The sequence below is a fragment of the Eptesicus fuscus genome, chromosome 5, assembly GCF_027574615.1.
Source record: "Eptesicus fuscus isolate TK198812 chromosome 5, DD_ASM_mEF_20220401, whole genome shotgun sequence".
NCBI classification, from domain to species: domain Eukaryota; kingdom Metazoa; phylum Chordata; class Mammalia; order Chiroptera; family Vespertilionidae; genus Eptesicus; species Eptesicus fuscus.
Genome location: NC_072477.1, coordinates 6643281 through 6656507, shown reverse-complemented (window position 1 = coordinate 6656507; position 13227 = coordinate 6643281). Strand labels below are relative to the sequence as shown.

Here is a 13227-nt window from a genome sequence, read left to right as displayed (position 1 = left end):
TATATATATTACACTCCATATTCCCATATTTGAATCAGGAATAACCCATTTTCTCTTTATTCACTTATATGTTTCTTAAATTATTCATTCATTGATTTAGTGAAAATACAATACTCAGAAACCCAACAACTCCTTCATATCCATAACTCCTAGCATAATCTCCTGTGCCATTCAGATCACAAAGAGGAATGTTCTGGTAATGGACCTCAGAGTACAGGGTTTAATCAAAATGCTTAATTTCAGAATGATCCAGACACACTCATCATTGACCCAGGGTAAACAATCTTGTTCTACATTTATACTTTTGTTTATTGATCCATTCATTGATCCACTAATAGTAATAAAGTCAATATTCATTGTGTTTTTTTTTTTATAAAAGCCAAGAACATCCTTGACTATGACCAAGATGTGTTTCTAGGCTCATTTGCCATGAACTCAATTTTTTCTCAATAGACTAGATCTCTTTCTGCAGTGGCCATCACTGAGGGAACAATTAACATCCTCGCTTCACACCTGTCCTATCCCACCCACCTTCCATCTCCGGATGCACTCCTCCCTCGGAGAGGAGCCATCCAGGAGAATTGTGCATGACAACATGAATGTGCTATGACTGGGCTCTCCAATACCATCGCCATTAGCCACAGGTAACTGAGGACTTCCAATGTGGCTAGTGCAACTGAGGAACTGCATTTAACATCCAACTTTAATTCTTTTACATCTAAATGGTCACATATGGCTAGGGGCAACCAAATTGGACAGTGCAGCCCTAGATTTTATGGCTGGATAAATGTTTAAATCAAATGCAGTGCAAAAATAAGACGGATTATTAATCAGCTTTGAAAAGAAAATGTCTTCCTTCTTATTTTTAACCACAATTGTACTGAATTGGTTAAACCCATAATCTTTGTGTCATAACACATTCATATTAGGGACATTAACAAGATCTCTGACCATTATTTACTTCAGTCTTCAGGTTTCTTACCCTAACAACGAAGATCTTCATCAGCAGACTGATGACACCAACCATGGTCTTCAGTCTGTGGAGTCAAATATATGCCAATGTTCAAGGCCATGAGCAGTCCATATTTACACTGATTTAAATGACATTACTTTTGTGGTACTAGGTTAGTCATAAAGTCGATTCAAGTCTCATTTTTATCATTGAAAAATTCAGTCTATATCCATCAAGTGATCAAGGTGCCTGAATAGCCTCAATTTCTGCTATAAGCGTATTTCCATAAGGAAGAGCGGAGACCACTTTGTGATATTGGACTTCAGAATTACAGATGGCTTTAATCGATATTTTTGTTTCAGACACCCTCCAAATTCATCACTGGTCCAGGCTTGGCCCTCTTTTTCCTAATTCATTTATACTTCCATTTTCCCATGAATCACAAACTTCCAAGAACAAGGTCCTTGATACAACTATGGTCTGTCTCTAGACTGACTTCTCACAGAACTTTTAGACTAAACCTCGGTGTAAACCTTGCTTCATACAGTATCTCCGCTAAAAATGGCCCATGGTTTGGGCAGTGTCCATTCCATTTGGCCAATTTAAAGCATGAAGTCATAGACACTCAAAACCCACAATGGAACCCCACATGTAGGACACAGACAATATGTTCCACCTTCTAAGAGCTTCCTCTAAACAGTTAGCCTGGATTTCTACCAATATGGAGATACTTAAATCAACGGTGGTGCAGAAATAATAGGGAATAGCAAACAATTCTCAAAACTAATTAAATGCCTTCCATCATTTGAAGAAATGAATCTCAGGTGTACTATAATGGGTTAATTTTTTTTAAATTTATCTTTATTGTTGAAAGTATTACAGATGCCCACTTTGTTTTGTTTTGTTTTTTTGTTGTTGTTTTTCCCCCATTGACCCCCTTGTCTCCGCCCCTCCCAAGCGGAGGCCACACTATTGTCTGTGTCCATGGGCTATGCATATATGCATATAAGTTCCCCAATAACTATTTCCCCTCTACAAACTGCAAACCCCCTTCTGCTCTCTGAAAAGAGGGTTAATACTTTTAGGTACCAAACACATCCCATTTTGGGTCTATACTTGGTATTCTTGGGCTTTGTTTATATAGCTTTGTTCCATAAACCACCTCAGTGACCACACATGACCAAACCATACCAGCCAGGAACAGACACTGTGTTACTCACATTGCCCTTTTCCCACGGACAGAGGTAACAGCTAAGATCTTCACCAATGGACAAGGACTGAATCCAATGTGGAGTGTTCATTCACGAGGAAATGCAGATTTTTAAAAGAATAAAAGGAGTAAATTGAGACTTTTAAATAGTAGTTCGTTGATCCTTACTAGATTATTCATAAACATTGGTTTGTGTCACAATTTCATCAATCCAATAGCCATGTACTTTTCATCTATTGATCTACCATCAAACATAAGAATTATAGCTATTATTACTATATTCATATCTGTCTATATACCCCTACCTAACGGCAAAAAGGACACCACTTTTTATTGGGGGGAAATGTTACAAAATGAGATTGTTTCTTGAAACACTAAGTAAAGTTAAATCTATCCACTGGGACATGCTGTGCTTTCTTTCACATATTTGTTGATTAACTTATTTACTCATTAATTTAATAACTCTAAGGTTAATTCAACTACCTGCTCTCTTTGCCTCAGGAAAACACAAAAGGGTAGAGCCATTTGCTACCCAAAGCTCCACAGACGACACGCAACGTCCTCTCAGCACCATCGGCACTGATGGAACCCGCCACAGTGATGACACGTTGCTTATTGGCACTGCCCAATATGGCAGCCGCCGGCCACATGTGGCTAAAATGTGGCCAGGGTCAATGAGACATGGGATGTTCTTTTTAAATCAATTTGAATTAAAATGCTAAAAGAAAGATGCATTTAGAGGGGCTTGGGTCTTTGTGATTTAAGTGACTTCATAAGGTTAGAGCAGGATGAATCACGCCTCTGCGTACACCACATATTGCCTCCCTGCCCCACGCTTTATGCTTTTCTAAGTAAGGGACTGAGATATGAAATGATTCTTTCACTCGCTTATTATAGCACCTAAGGACAATGGGCAAGGACAGTGAGTGAAGCTAAATGTATCCATGGGCTTTTTCTATACAAAATGCATTTACATTTTTCTTTTTACATAAAAAAAAGTTAGTGAACACAAGGGAATTAGTGATCACATTTCTCAGTGATCATATTTAAACCTTTTTCACATTTCAATAACTATCCATTCATTTGCATACTATTGTTATTATTGATATTAGATTATTATATATTAAAATAATTTTATACTAATGTGTTTATCATGATTTGTTATATTGCTACTGAGCTTATTATATAAAGTATTATTATGCAATTATGTAAGTTTTTGTCCCTTTTTAAAATAAAACCTACAAACAGAAACTCACCAACTCAGAAAAACAACATTGATGTTCTCATCTATCTGCCTGTATGCCTCAACTCTATTTTATTTGAACACAAAGTTTCAAAAATGTATTAACAATGATCCTTGGTTCATTAGGTAAGGTGCAACCCTCCTCTTTATACTGTATTCATGCGTTGATTTACTTATAATAATATAATTCATATTCATGAACAACCAAACAGCAAGACACATCATTGAATTTCCCAGTTTCCTCTGTAAGCACATTTCCCATCGACGGAGTGGACCTCAGGAGCAGCCGGGTAATCAGAGTATTTGTTCAGAATGCCCCAAGCAACATTCATCATTGATCCAGAGTTGGTACTCTGTGCTTCCATTTAATATATTGTTCTTGACTTATTCATCAGTTTGTGAATAATAATGCGATCAATGTCCATGAATGAGGAAAACAAAACCAAGTTCCTTGGGGATATGAATGTGTCTCTGAAACCTCAGTTCTCCCAGAGCTAGAGGAGTGGCCCAGTTTGTGCAATGCATGTCAGCATTTCAAATATACATCTGTCCACTTCCTTCTATTACATCAATTCCCTTAGCCATTGGTCCATGCCTGCCTCATTCATTTAACATCCATGTTTTCAAGACGGTACAACAGGTTCATAGTCTAGAACAATATCAACGAAGATTTGTTTCCTAATGAATTCAGTATTGCTGAAATGGATTAATCGTAATTGTGAAATCATAACCCATTTTCATCATTGGTCAATGTGTGACCACCTTTGAACTATTTGTGTATGTTGCCATTTATTCCTTCAGAACATTTCAATGAATGACTATGAACTCTGATTATTACTTACATTGATCTCTTCTCTTTACTCCAAAGAGGGAAAAGGCAAGATCATCACCATGAGATAATAATATAATCTGATAGCGTTCATTCTGAGGAGTAAACAACAAATTTTTAAAAGAATCAGTCTACCTTGAGCTATTTTAAAGGATCAATAATCAATTAATCAAAGACTTAAATCCTATTCTAACATTTGGAAAGAGAGAGCATCCACTACCTTATATTTATTAACATGTGCAATTTTATTTCTTTTTTTATATATCTTATTGATTTCAGAGAAAGGAAAGAAGGGGGAGAGATAGATATATCAATGATGAGAGAGAATCATTGATCGACTGCCTCCTGCATGCCCCACACTGAGGATCGAGCCTGCAATCGAGGCATGTGCCCTGACCAAGAATGGAACCATGACCTCCTGGTTCATAGGTCAATGCTCGACCACTGAGGAACACTGGCTGGGCAACATGTGCAATTGTATATTCTAAGTAATATAATGAGCACCAGTGTTACTAACATTAAAAAGAAACAAACTATCATTATTAAGAATATCTCTCTGTACTTGCTGCCCACATAGGTAACAGCCAAGATCATCTTTGATGTTGAACTTCGAGCAGAATGGGCTATATGGCAGATTCAACGCATGGCACCATCTCACCACTGGTCCAAGTTGAACCCTACTTAATATATGTGTTCAGGCACTTGCTTTACTTAATTACTGTGGGGTAAGAAGACCACCTCTTCATTTTCCTAAAAGAATTCCAAAAAGTATAAACAACCATCTAAATAGAACTGGAACATTGTTATTTGCCAATGTTTAATGCACCATTGGAAAGTCCTAGAACCTTTGTCTTCCTATGGGTATCAGTTGTATAAAACATGAGGAAGCATGATGTTTACACCCAATTGCATGCTTTCCATTGATGTATTGTTGGCTGATTGAAATATAAATGTATACATTTGTGCACTTATAATTATACTTCAACGTATGTGAGACCACCCACACTGGGTAAGTACCTCAATAATATTTACATATGTCCTTATGTCCTTAGCCAAAAGGATAGCACGCTGGTCCCTTTAACGAAGGTTTGCTTACACAAAATTGCATTAAAACGTTGCATTAATCATTACTGTGTTTGTATAAAACAGTCTCATCATTGCTCCATGCTCTCCCCCTCAATTCCATAGTTTATTCAATCAAGGATTTATGTAAATGTATTTCCCTTTCCTTAATAAAATGACCAATTGGCAATCTGCCTCAACACAGAACCAAAACATTGCCTCTTAACAGATGACCATATGCTCCTTACTAAGGTGATAAGAGCCTTGACTACTAATTCATTAGAACTGAGAATTTCAAAATTGCCTTTTAATAGTTTTCCATGTTTCATTCAATGTGATAAAGGTAGTGTACGCATCTCTCTCTTACTTTTCATTCACTGACATATTTCTTTATGTGTGTGTTAATTTTATTATAATAATGCATTCACACCCCAAGCCACAAAGCCCAAGAAAAAAGGTTCTGTAGGCTCATTAGAAGATAATGAGGTGTGTCAGAGCGATGGACCTCAGTCTTAGGGTTTAATCAAAATTCCTGCTTCAGAAACCCCATGACATTCATCACTGGTCCATGCTGGGAATTTTGAAAAAAATGATGATTCCTTTCCGGGTTCACAAATAATAATATAATTACAAAATTCCAAAACAAGATCCTTGAATTTCAGGCTCTTGTCACAAAGAACTAATAAACTCCATCTCTGTGTAATGGCACTCAAGCTGCACATGGGGATGGGACAACATCCCTGCGTTTATATTCAGCATTCTTCCTGGGTGGCCCTCTTTCATTTAATGTGTCCATGTGTCAAAGATGTTTCCATTAAAAATAATGAAACCACCTTCTGCAAGTCACTGCCCCCAAAGAGTTAACCGCCAGCTCTACGCACATGAGAATATGTGAATCAACCCTGGCTATATTAAACTGCACTGAGAATGAATCCAATAACTTCTATCCTCTTTTAAAATTGCCTCAGTTGCACTGATTTAGATTAAACATAACATTTGGATTATAATCCATTCCCATCATTGGCCCACACTTGGAGTGTTTTATTTATTTCATGTATGTAGTACAGAATGATTACTTTAAATTTCTTCAGATAACGCCCATGAACAAACACTCCAAACAGAATGTAAACTAAGCGAGTCACTTATATTACTTTATGCACCGTGCTCGCAAAGACAATTCAGCTGTCCTCTGTTCACTCTGGAGAGGAAACAGCAGGTTTAGACTAGATTTAGATTCTTTTTAAAGGTTGGTAGTCAGGCAGAACTGGGTAACAATAAACTTTGGCTCAAAAATGCAATTTTTAAAAATCAATCCGGTATTAAAGTCTTAGCTTTAAATAATATACCAAACACTATTACATCCACCACTTAGCCCAAGATTAAGATGTGTAATGTTTACAAATCTCCAACTATATGAACATTTATTAATTAGGTGGTTATTTAATGGACTACTGATTGACTCAAACACTTTCCCTTTCTTTAATATTAGAAAAAAATACCCAGCAAATGACTAAAACTCAAAAACTGCCTAACTACAGATGCTAATATGTTCCATGTGAAATAGGATTATAGACTAAACCTGTTCATTTTCCTTCAGAATTATAGTAAGTTATTTTACTGCAATGTCCCAATTGTCCCATGAATAAGCCTCTTCGTCTTTCATATATACATTTCTGTGCTTATTCATGTATTGATTCTACCGGAAAGAATACAACCTATACCCATGAATCACAAAAGCCCAGACTCAAGTTTATTGAATTTTCCTAACTCCTACTCTTAGCTAATTTCTACAGGGAATATTGACTAGTTCCTTTTCTATGACGGACCTCAGAGTCAGAGACTTAATGAAAGGGGTGAGTTGACTCAGATACCTGCACCAATATTCATCATTGATCCAGGCACAGCTTTCTATTGCTTCTCTCACTCATGCCTTTTTTAACTGATTCATACATCCATGGATTCATGAATAATAATAATTATATAATCAATAAACTCTAATGACACAAAACTGAGAACGAAAGCCTTAAATGCAACCAAGATCTATTCCTTGCCCTTGTCCACATAGAGCAAATTGACCATCACCATTCACAGGGGTTGTCCAGCACCGTCTTTCATGTCAGACCCTTACTTAGGACTAGTGTCCACCTGCTCCTCTCACGGGATTTGTCCATATATTGGAGTTGGTGTCCACATATTTAAACCACAGACCTGTCTGTTAGCTTAGCCCAGAAATGACAAAACTGACATCTGCTATCTTGGATGGTACTCTAGCCTCAAAGAGTTAACAACTGAGATCTTTATCAGTGAAGGAATACATTAGGCAAATGTGACAAGAACTTTGAATGAGAAGTTAAACTGCTTTCAAAAAGTGTGAAATGCCTCCCCCATCACTTTCCTGATAACCCTTAGTTGGCCTGAGTCAGAATTAATCATTAGTTTCAGTTCATGCTACATAATCATGGATGCATGACTGATATTCCTTAATTCCATATATTATTTAACTATTTATTTTATTGAAATAATTTTGTGGGCACCCCATCTATGATTAGAACTGATGTTTACTTATATCAGTCTTTATACTCCTTAGTCCCAGAAGTGACAGCCAGGGGTCTTCACCATCAGAAAATGATTAAATCAGTGGTATTCATTATATAAATGGAAAATAATAGCCTATATTTTAAAATGAAGACAGAGTTAGCCTTTTTATTTATTTTTTAAATGTTTTTATTGATTCCAGACAGAGTAAGGGAGAGGGACTGCGAGACAGAAAAACAATGATCAGAATCATTGATTGGCTGCCTCCTGCATACCCCCTCCTACTGGGGATCAAGCCCATCCCTGGCATGTGCCCTGACCTGGAATCAAGCAGTGACCTCCTGGTTCATGGATTGTCACTCAACCACTGAGCAACATTGGCAGGCTGGGAGTTAGTCTTTTTAAATTGAAATTTGTCAGAAAGACTAGACTAATCATATACCCTACCTCACATCACATTCTCATCATCTTCTCCACAATGGCAATCTTATGTTTACCTAAATTTTACTATTAAATAATATGAACACCACTGAGTTCATTGTTCAATACAAAATAAAAACTATACCAATTAATGACCTGTGACTTTATTTGCTACCTACATAGGGAGAGACAAGATAATCTTTCTATTGGAATTATTTGTATAGAATTAGACATATTTAATTTATTTCATGGTAAAATCTCATCAATCCTCTACTATACGTATTTATCAATTTATTCACTGGTTTATTTTATTATTCAGGGAATAACAATACCATGTCCTCATTTTTTTAAAAAACCCAAAATGGTTAAACAACAATCCAGAACCAAATTATTTTAACTTGGAAAGTTCTAGGTGCACCTTTCAAATAATAGCAGAGCCTAGACTTCTTCTTAGAATATTTGTTGTTGGGAGCAAAGATGAATTGGTATCCTCATGTAAAAATGTGTTCCTAGTTGATCTGTGGTTTGCTGAATGTTTAAAACAGATTAAGATATGAAATTATATTTCTCTCTATACAAAGACTTCAGTCTCTGAGATCTTATTTACTAGATAAAAACATGGAACTCTACCGTCAATAATAGACTTACTTCTGTTTTGTGTTTTAATAAAAATCAGTAAAAAGGTTAATCATGAGTATTGTCATATAAAACATTCTCATCTTTGGTCTCAGTGCTTGGTTTTCAATTATGTGGTTATTTAACCAACTATTTATATGAGTAAATGTGTTTCCATTTCCTTAATAAAACAATCAGTCAGCAATCCACCACCAACACAGAACAAAGACTGACTGTTAATGTGCAAGTGACAGTGTATATGCTCCTTTCCAGAGCAGAGAGAGCCTTTGGTTTTAATTCTTTGAAAGTTGAGCCTCAGCCAACTTTTAATAATAATCCATGTTTCACTAAATGTCTTGATAATAGGTGAATGACCTATCCTCTTTTTTCATTCATTTTATTTATTTTGGGATGAATTTTATTAAAAAAAGTTATAATCCATCCCCAAGAATCAAAAAAGCCCAAACACAAGATAACTTGAGTTCATTATTAGTGGACCTCAGGATTGCATATGGGTTTAATCAAAACTCCTTCAGATACCCCATGGTACTCATCATTGGTGCAAGCATGTTTTTATTCCTTCATGCTTACTTATTCATTGATCCATGAATAACAATACATTCATAAAATTCCAGGAAGATCTTCCCATTAGACTAGATCTCCTTTACAGTGGACCTCAGAGAACATGTGTAATCAATTACATCAATGCTTCATACCAAAGCCACATTTACCATTCGTCCTTCTGTGGCTTTCTTTTATTTAATTAGCCCATGTTTTAAAGATGGTTCAATGAAGAGTGGTGAAGCCACCATCTTTAATCCCTCTTACACACTGCATCTTCCATTGGCTATGGGCTGCCACACACATGGACATCATCCAGGACTATACAAATATGCAAATGGTTAAGTCATTTGGGGAGGAAAATAAAATGTAATATCTAATTTTTCTGAAAAATGAATGAAATGATCCTATCTTTTTTTAATCCCCTCAGTTATCCCAAATTAGATTAGATGTAATTTTTTATTCTGAACATATTCCCATCACTGGTCTACACTTTCTTTCTTTTATAATTATTGCTTCTTTTGACAAACCACTAAATATTTGTGAACAAAACATTCCAACCAATGATGAGTACCTCGAGTCTTACTGACTACGGTTTTTATCCACAGAGCTAACTGCCAAGATTTTGTTTCTTCGAAAAATGAAAAAGTCAGCTATCTGGTAGTCATTCTGTGGAGGACAAAGTAGAATTAACCTATATTTTAATGTATGTTAACTACATGGAACTAGATAGCAATAAACTTTGGTCCTTTTTAATTAGTCCACTATTTTACTTTTACATTTAATTAATGTAATAGCCACTGTTGAATCCACATTAGAATAAGAACAATATCTATCAAAAACTATTTATACTTCAACAGTTTTAACAAATTAAAGATACTTTTAATGGATGCTACTTTGGCAGAATTGGGTATATTTAAATCCTTACTTCACATTTTCAATGACTAATGCTTGATTCTATTGTATATATTTTTATTCATTCACTTATTTATTCATTCACTTATTTATGGGATGATTTAGCCATATGTTCATTATATTTTAAAAAGTCAAATTGGTATACCAGCCAGTAATCAAGAACAGAAATACTGTTGAATGCAATGAGCTACATGTTCCTAATCAAAAATGAGGGCAGGCCAGGAATTTTTCTTTCAATAAACATGAGTAGTGAAAACCCAAATTAATCATTATCATTGTTTCATAAATCATGGTATTCATTGATCTGTACTTTCTCATATTTTAAATCATTATGATAGGATTTTATTCATTCATTCATTATAACAATACTTCAATATCTGCAAATGCAAAGACACTGGAAATAAATCCTGACTGATACTAACATCTGTCTATCTACTTGATAGTCACAGAAACAACTGAGTCAATTTTGAGACTGTTAATAAAATGTAGTGAACACAATCTGATGAATGACACATTCCATAACTGCTTGACATTCTATGAGATATGTACTTAATCAAATACTTATTTATGTAAATGTTTCCTGTTTCTTTTTAAAAAATGGATGCAGCACAAGCAGTGCTTAGAGGAAATTTTATAGTATTGAATGCATATATTAGAAAATAAGAACTAAGTGTCAGTTGACAGACGAATGGATCAAGAAATTGTGGTATACACACAGTGGAATATTATTTAGTCTTAAAAAATGAGACTGTCATTTGTAACAACATGGATGAACTTGGAGGATATTTTGCTAAGTGAAATAAGCCAGATACAGAAAGAAAAATGCTGCATGATCTCACTTATATGTGGGATCTAAAAAAGTTGAATTCATTGAAGTAGACAGTAGAATAGTGGCAATCACAAGTGGAAAATGGAGGAAAAGGGGAGATGCTTGTCAGGGTACAAAGTTGCTGTTATGTAGAATGAATAGGTTCTAGAGATCTAATGTATAGCGAGATGATCATAGTTAATAACATATTGTATACTGGAAATTGTCTAAGAGAGTAGATTGCTATAACAAAAACAAAATAGGAAAAAAGTAACTATATGAAGAGATAGATACATTAATTACCATGATTACAGTAATACCTATGTGTACGTATATCAAAACACAATATTGTACACATTGAATATATACTTTTTATTTAAAGAAAAAAACAAAGATTAAAAATCAGTAATATACTTTAGTAAACTCATAAAAGAACAAATTAAATCCATTATCCAAAATGAAAGAAATGATACAAATTAAAGCAGAATCTTCTCTGACCATAGTGGTATATAAGAAAAAACAAAAGCCTGAAAAACACAAACACATGGAGGCTAATTAACATATTACTAAACAATGTATATTATAACAATGAAATCAAGGAAGAAATCAAAAAATCCCTTGAAACAAATGAAAATTAAAAAACAACCACCAAAAATCTGTGGGACACAGCAAAAGCAGTCCTAAAAGGAAAATTCATAGCATTATAGTACTACCTCAAGAATCAAGAAAATCTCAAATAAACAATCAAACTTTACACTTAAAGGAACTTGAAAAAAGAACAAACAAAGCCCAACTTGAGTACATGAATGGAAATGATAAATTTCAGAGCAGAAATTAACAAAATCGAGTCTAAAAAAAACAACACAAAAGATCAAGGAAACCAAGAGTTGGATATTTAAAAAGATAAACAAGATTGATAAACCTTTAACCAGACTCATCAATAAAAAAGAGAGAGGACCCAAATAAATAACACCAGAAATGAAAGAGGAGAGGTAACATTGACACCAAAGATATACAAAGGATTATGAGAAAATATTATGAACAACTACATGCCAACAAATTATTGGACAAGACGATCAGGAAGAAGTAGATAAATTCCTAGAAACAAACAATCTCCAAAACTGAATCAAGAATAAAGAGAAAATCTGAACAGACTGATTACAACTAACAAAATTGTAGCAGAAATTTTTAAAAATATACCCCCAAAAAAACAACATTCCTGGACGGGATGGCCTCACAGGTCAATTTACCAAAAAACAATTAAAACCTATCTGTCTCAAACTATTCCAAGAAATTCAGCAGGAGGCAAGACTCCCAACTTCATTTTATGAGGCCAGCATTATACTAATTCCTAAATCAGATACTACAAAGAAAAGAAACTAGAGGCCAGTATCCCTGATGAACATAAATGCAGAAATGCTCAACAAAATATTAGCAAACCGAATCCAGCAATATACTACAATGATCATCCAGCATGATCAAGTGGGATTTATCCCCCAGAAGCAAGGGTGGTACAATATACATAAATCCATTAATGCAATACACCACATTAACAAAATGAAGGATAAAAAAAAAATCACATGATCCTACAATAGATGCAGAAAAAGCTTTGGGGAAAATCAGCACCTATTTATGATAAGAACTCTCAGTAATGTGGGAATGGAGGGAACATATTCAACATCATAAAGGTCATATATGACAAACACACAGCTAACAATACTCAATGGAGAAACTCTAAAAGCATTTCCCTTAAGATTAGGAATAAGGGAAGGCTGGGGTGGATAGGTGGGTGGAAGAGATCAACCAATGAACTTGTATGCATATATGCATAACCCATGGACACATACAATAGTGTGGTGAAGGCCTGTGGTGGGGGGCTGGAGGCAGGGTCCCACTAGAAGGGGTCAATGGGGACAAAAAGGGGGACATATGTAATACTTTCATCAATAAAGATTTTTTCAAAAGAAAACAAAAAGACAAAAAACAAAACAGCAATGTCCACTTTCACCATTAGTATTCAACATAGTACTAGAAGTCCCTGCTACAGCAATCAGACAAGAAAAAATAAAATAAAAGG

General features: G+C 35.0%; 1 non-coding gene and 1 pseudogene across 1 annotated transcript; both read right to left on the bottom strand.

Moving 5' to 3' along the window:
- Positions 1-1267: 1267 nt before the first annotated feature.
- Positions 1268-1341, bottom strand: LOC114227520 (small nucleolar RNA SNORD113/SNORD114 family; annotated as a pseudogene).
- A 4454-nt stretch (positions 1342-5795) lies between these two features.
- LOC114227527 (small nucleolar RNA SNORD113/SNORD114 family) lies at positions 5796-5865 on the bottom strand. The gene has a single exon (XR_003613576.1). It is a non-coding gene; the product is annotated as a small nucleolar RNA SNORD113/SNORD114 family (small nucleolar RNA).
- Between the last annotated feature and the right edge of the window lie 7362 nt (positions 5866-13227).